We start from the raw sequence: 7,073 nt of genomic DNA, 5'->3' as shown, positions 1-7,073 counted from the left end.
AAATTCCAGAAATATTGAAGTTTTCACTCCTACAAACATTTGTCATAGATCAGGTAGGTCATAGGAAATCATTTGCAACACACTGCATTTGTCAGTGCAGCGAGTTCATCTAAACCTCACGGTGTGTCAGTGACCACGTTTACTTGAAGTGTGGACAGATCGTATAGCTTTATTTCAAAGATAATGAGAGAGTGTACTCTTGTAGGACACAGTCCAGGTATTTACAGATTCTTAGATGTATTGTGTTTTGCATAGACGTTGGTGTGACCTGAGAAACTAGTTTGATGCCTGCCCCAACATTTATTTATATTTAAAGAGGTATATATATATATATATATATATAAAGTTATTTGAGCTCAATGGTGTTCAAAGGATTGTTGGGTCTTGATAATAGCCGGTATGGTATGTGGAGCATTTACATTATTGTCGACACCCTCAAGTATTATCTGTGTAAGATTTATTCATCAGTTGTATGATAATTGAATGTGGTTTTCTGAACTCATATGGTGAGTTAAAAATGAAATGCGTAGATTACTGATACCAAGGATATCAAGTATGTTCTTTGGGTTTTTTTAAGGACTCCATAGAGTGATAATAGGGATAACTTCATATTAGTTTTTTTTTTAAGCTTTAGAAGTATTATATTTTCCCCAGTAACCATTTCTCGTGTTTATGTAGTGTTGGTATAAGTGCTCTAATTCGTCTAGGCTTTTTGTGTTTGTAATTTTGTCGGACCTTAATTCTTTTTATTTTAGCTTCCTACGCAAAGACAATCACGATCAGTGTTTAGGAGTCATTTGCGTATCTTATAGTTTGTCTTTGATTTGGGGGTATGGTTTTGGAAAAGTGTTTCGTAAGTGAAATTGCTTACTTAAGAAAAGAATGGTTGCGCTATTGTAGGACTTGCAAGACTAGTTGGCGAAAGGGTTGAAGAGGAGACAGTACGACTCATGAGTCACTGTTAACCACTACTTCGATCTCTGTAAGTAGCTCGCCTGAAGTTAGTCACCATGTGTAGTTCTGCCACGAAATAGGGCAACATCCAGAGAAGTTTGTGGACGGATGTGGAACAAAACAATAAACGGGAAAAAGGCATAGGGCTACATGAAGACAATTATTAATGATAGTACATATACAACAAAAAGCTTTGGGGCTGCAAGACATGACAAAAGTGGGTAACGCAAAGGAGAAATGAAAACAGTCCTAAAGGACTGTAGACACGAGAGGGGTAGAGCGAGGAGTTCAGAAAATTGTGTCCAGTGCGTTCGAAGGCAATGAGAAAAAGAATGATACCGCCTTAGGTCGTCACGGGTCATGTGACGATGAGAGGAGGGTAACAGAGAAAGAGAGAGAAAAGAAATTAAGAGAAGCAAGGTAAAGGAAAGAGAAGCAGCCCCAAGGCTTTTTGTTGTGTATGTATTATCATTATCAATTGTTGTTTTCGTGTGGCCCTAAGCCTTTATTCTGTTTATTCTTTTGTCCCTCGTCCGTCCACTAACGGTCTCGTTTGTTATGCTTTGGTCCTGTTCTCGGCAAGTTTCTTGTCCAGAGTGGAAGCGATATTATCGATAATGGCCGAAATTGCGTTTTTTGCTACACGTTTTTTAATTATATATTTATAGGCATATCATATGTTCCGCTTGTCTTTTATTTAATCGTGATATATATAATATATTATATATATATATATATATATATATATATATATATATATATTATATTATATTATATTATATATTATATTATGTTATATATGATGTATGTATATATGTGCTTAAGTGTGTATGCTTTATACATATATACATGTACATATACATATACATACACACATATACATAAATACATACTTACATATTGGTAAAATAACACAAATAGAACGAGGGGAACAGGAACGGACATTTGAACAACAGGAGAGATTACAACAGGTAGAGAAAATTTTCAAGTGTAGTGGACAAATTGTAAACACCCACACACACAAAAAAAATGATACATAAAATGTTGTGCACAGTCGACTAACTGTACGCCTTTGAAGGAAAAAGGAAAATAAATCGACTGACGTTTCAGCCGAACCCTTTATCAAAGTAGAGTAAGAAAGAAATAAGGAAGAATAAAGAAACAGGGAAAGAAACAAGAAAAAAATTATACCTGTTTAAAACATGAGTGTATCTTTCAAGCAAACTCCAAGTGGACAAAAATAAGATAGAAACACCAAAAGGAAAAAGAAAAGAGCAATAAAAAAAGAAGATAGCATTGGATGCTACCATGAACTGATGATATATATAAAATCTATCAGAGTTCAAATACATTTACCAAATCGACAGAGTGTTAAAGACTATGCCACAGTTTATCTTCTCCAGCGTCAATTTATCATCTCTGAATGGATGGAAGTGTTTTCGGAATATACAGGCGTTGCTAAGTGGATAACGACTAGTGATCTATGGAAATAAATGGACATATATAGTCGCAGGCATGCCTATGTGGTAAGAGGTTTGCCTTCCAGCCACATGGTTCTGGGTTCAGTCTCACTGCGCGGCACCTTAGGCAAGAGTCTTCTGCTAGCTTCGGGCCAACCAAAGCCTTGTGGGTGGATTTGGTAGACAAAAAGTAAAAGAAGCCTGTCGTGTATATATGTATGTATGTATGTATGTATGTATGTATGTATGTATGTATGTATGTATGTATGTATGTGTGTGTGTGTGTGTATGTATGTATGTATGTATGTATGTATGTATGTATGTATGTATGTATGTATGTATGTATGTATGTATGTATGTATGTATGTGTGTGTGTGTGTGTGTGTGTAAGTGTGTGTGGCGTGTGTGGGTGTGCTTGCGTGTATATTAGAAAACGCTTTAACGAATTATGTAAAATTGAAAATAGCGACGTCAGCAATTCTTCGATCTAGTCTGTCGATCTAATTGGTCGTCATTCATTTCTTATCTCTTAGGTTAAGGCTACCTGTTACATCGCATCCTTATATCATTTTCTGGTGGTGCTCCCTGCTGCCTAAATTCTCTCAACTATGGTACCAGCAACGTCTTCCGAACTCTTGCTCCTTTCCACTAACTACCACTGGAGTCGTTTTCAGACACTTTCCTACAGCGTTCACTCTCATGCAAATGATATCACTCTTCATTCTTCCCCAGCCTTCTCACAGTCATTATCCACATCCAACTTATACCAAACCTCCAAACAAAATCTTCACTGCTTCCGCGAAGACATACGTTGAAAACACCCTCTGTTAGGGTTATGAAAATTTTATCTCTTTCAACAGCATGAAAACACAATCACCGCTAGAAAACAGTCTTACAGCTTATTCTCTCTAGCTAGACAAGGTGCGATTATAAAACCCTCTAAGTCGCTACAAAATCGCTTCATAATCTCTAACTATTCCATGTAGCTATCTCACACTTAGAATACAGCAAACACTGCATTCCCAAAATCAGCCTGCCTCTTCAGTGCCAGAACAATCACCCACCGTCTACAAAGTCCTAGTAAAACCCACAACAGTGTAATGGTTTCACTTTTGGAGAAGTGTTGATGCTACACATTGACCGTAGACTGAGTTCGAAAGGAATACCTATGTCACCGATTGACAACGATTCACTGTAGATTTGGTAGACGGAAACTGAAAGAAGCCTGTCGTATATGTGTATATATATATATATATATATATATATATATATATATATATGTATGTGTGTGTGTGTTTGTGTGTCTGTGTTTGTCCCCCTAGCATTGCTTGACAACCGATGCTGGTGTGTTTATGTCCCCGTTACTTAGCGGTTCGGCAAAAGAGACCGATAGAATAAGTACTGGGCTTACAAAAGAATAAGTCCCGGAGTCGAGTTGCTCGATTAAAGGCGGTGCTCCAGCATGGCCGCAGTCAAATGACTGAAACAAGTAAAAAAAAAAAAATAGTAACTAGAAAACAGATAAATTTTAAAGATTTATAATTTTTTTAATGTTAGAAATGTTAAATGGGAAAGTAGTTGTTTCCGCAATAACACACAAGCAGGTACACTGCACATACAAAAAGATTCACATAAACACACAGTGGCACAGAAGCACCTGCCTTTCTCTGAAATCACCATCCTCAATCACTTCAACGCTCGTAAATTCTCTTGGCCCTCATGTTCCGAGGGTATGTACAGCCATCACCACCACCACCACCACCACCACCACCACCATAACCAAAACCACTATCACCACCACCATAACCACCACCACCACCACTACCACTACCATCACCAAAACCACTATCACCACCACCATCACCACCACCACCACCAACACCACCAAAACCACTACCACCACCACCACCACCACCACCACCACAACAACAACAACAACAACAACAGCAACAATAGCAATAACTATCACCAAAACCACCACCACCACCACCACCACAAAATCGAGATCACTCATACGAACAATAAATAGCAAATAATAACCTTCTTGTACTTAACTCTTATCTGAACTACAGTTGTACTGTTGACTGCTGTGGTCTCCTTACACGAAAAGAAATTAAAAAGAGATCAATCACACACACACACCTCAGAGATCAATCACACAAACTCAGAGATCAATCACACACACCTCAGAGATCAATCACACACTCCTCAGAGATCAATCACACAAACTCAGAGATCAACCACACACTCCTCAGAGATCAATCACACACTCCTCAGAGATCAATCACACACTCCTCAGTGATCAATCAAATAAACCTCAGAGATCAATCACACACACCTCAGAGATCAATCACACACACCTCAGAGATCAATCACACAAACTCAGAGATCAACCACACACTCCTCAGAGATCAATCACACACTCCTCAGAGATCAATCACACAAACTCAGAGATCAACCACACACTCCTCAGAGATCAATCACACAAACTCAGAGATCAATCACAGACACCTCAGAGATCAATCACACACACCTCAGAGATCAATCACACATACCTCAGAGATCAATCACACAAACTCAGAGATCAACCACACACTCCTCAGAGATCAATCACACAAACTCAGAGATCAACCACACACTCCTCAGAGATCAATCACACACTCCTCAGAGATCAATCACACACACACAAACACACAAACAAAGACGACACGACAGATCTTGATTCTTAGGATCGCCTCTAGAAGCTCAAACTTTATTCCTTCTGACACCGCCCATGACTGCCATAGCATTTTGTATGATGGGGAAAATATTCCAATAGCCTTGCTCAAATGATGTTCGCATCAACTCAATCAAGGCTTGCTCCCTCCACCCAGCCCTCACCGTGCCATTCGTCCTCTACCAAAATCATGCTCGCGACACATCACAACACTAAGCCAGCTATTTCACCTCAACTGGCCCCACTTTCTTTAACACCATGCCAAGACACATAAGGGAAGAAAAAGATCCCTCGACATTCAAACAGGTCCTGGATAAATATCTCCAACAAATTTCAGACAAATCCCCTACACCCGGATATATCTTTGCAAACAATAACGCCTTACTCGAATGGACTACGGTACCCAACGAATGACTGTAATATGAAACACCATTAAATATCTTTTCCAGGTGGTGTTATTAAGTTAGCGGAGGCGCAATGGTCCAGTGGTTAGGGCAGCGGACTCGCGGTCATAGGATCGCGGTTTCGATTCCCAGACCGGGCGTTGTGAGTGTTTATTGAGCGAAAACACCTAAAGCTCCACGAGGCTCCGGCAGGGGATGGTGGTGATCCCTGCTGTACTCTTTCACCACAACTTTCTCTCACTCTTACTTCCTGTTTCTGTTGTACCTGTATTTCAAAGGGCCGGCCTTGTATCACTCTCTGTGTCACGCTGAATATCCCCGAGAACTACGTTAAGGGTACACGTGTCTGTGGAGTGCTCAGCCACTTACACGTTAATTTCACGAGCAGGCTGTTCCGTTGATTCGGATCAACCGGAACCCTCGTCGTCGTAACCGACGGAGTGCTTCCATTTCCATTAAGTTAGTCATGGTCCGGGCCAATTCTGGCCGAAACGTATCAAACTATCTAAGTATAGAGCATATAACTCGTACATATGCATATGTCTAGATATACAGCTGTATGTCTAAGTATACATATATGAAACAAAACATAGATCTGCACATGCACTGACTCCAAATACGTGCACATATACATACATGCATGCACAACTACTCCGCTGATGTTATTTAAATCCCAATGACGGTGGTTAGAAGCCAGCTCTTTCTCCATTGGCAAAAAAATCTAGAAATACAACTAAATATTCATGTATATATGTGCGTATGCATGCATGCATGTATGTATATATGTATATATATATATATTTCTTCTTTCTTTCTTTTACCCGTTTTCCATCATTTTGACTGCGGCCATGCTGGAGCACCGCCTTTTAGTCGAGCAACTCGACCCCGGGACTCATTCTTTTTGTAAGCCCAGTACTTATTCTATCGGTCTCTTTTTGCCGAACCGCTAAGTGACGGGGACGTAAACACACCAGCATCGGTTGTCAAGCAATGCTAGGGGAACAAACACAGACACACAAACCACACACATACATATATATATACATATATACGACAGGCTTCTTTCAATTTCCGTCTACCAAATCCACTCACAAGGCATTGGTCGGCCGGGGCTTATAGCAGAAGACACTTGCCCAAGATGCCACGCAGTGGGACTGAACCCGGAACCATGTGGTTGGTTAGCAAGCTACTTACCACAAGCCACCCCTGTATATATATATATATATATATATATATATTATATGTCTTGCTATATAAAATGTCTTGCCAATAGAGAAAGAGCCGGTTTCTAACCTAGATCCAAGACTCCTATTTCTTTGTATGTACTAATGTACGTATATGTATGTATGCAGTTTAGTATGTTTTGTTTTATATATGTATTCTAATGCATATATTGGCATATCAAGACATGCTCATATATACTTAAATGATAAAGTTCCAGTGATGGCTTGAATCTGTAGTCTTCGAATCAGTTTGTATGTATGTATGTATGTATGTATGTATGTATGTATGTATGTATGTATGTATGTATGTATGTAT

General features: G+C 39.4%; 1 long non-coding RNA gene across 1 annotated transcript in view; it reads left to right on the top strand.

Annotated features, from left to right (window-relative positions):
• The first annotated feature begins 137 nt into the window (after positions 1 to 137).
• The window catches only part of LOC118763204, an 18,261-nt gene continuing 11,325 nt past the window's right edge, over positions 138 to 7,073 (top strand). Inside the window, exons 1-2 of the long non-coding RNA XR_004998954.1 lie at positions 138 to 148; positions 6,630 to 6,635. This is a non-coding gene — a long non-coding RNA (uncharacterized LOC118763204). The remainder of the gene's footprint in view (positions 149 to 6,629; positions 6,636 to 7,073) is intronic.

The sequence above is a fragment of the Octopus sinensis genome, linkage group LG4 (assembly GCF_006345805.1).
Source record: "Octopus sinensis linkage group LG4, ASM634580v1, whole genome shotgun sequence".
Classification (NCBI taxonomy): domain Eukaryota; kingdom Metazoa; phylum Mollusca; class Cephalopoda; order Octopoda; family Octopodidae; genus Octopus; species Octopus sinensis.
This window is presented reverse-complemented; position numbering and strand designations above follow the sequence as displayed.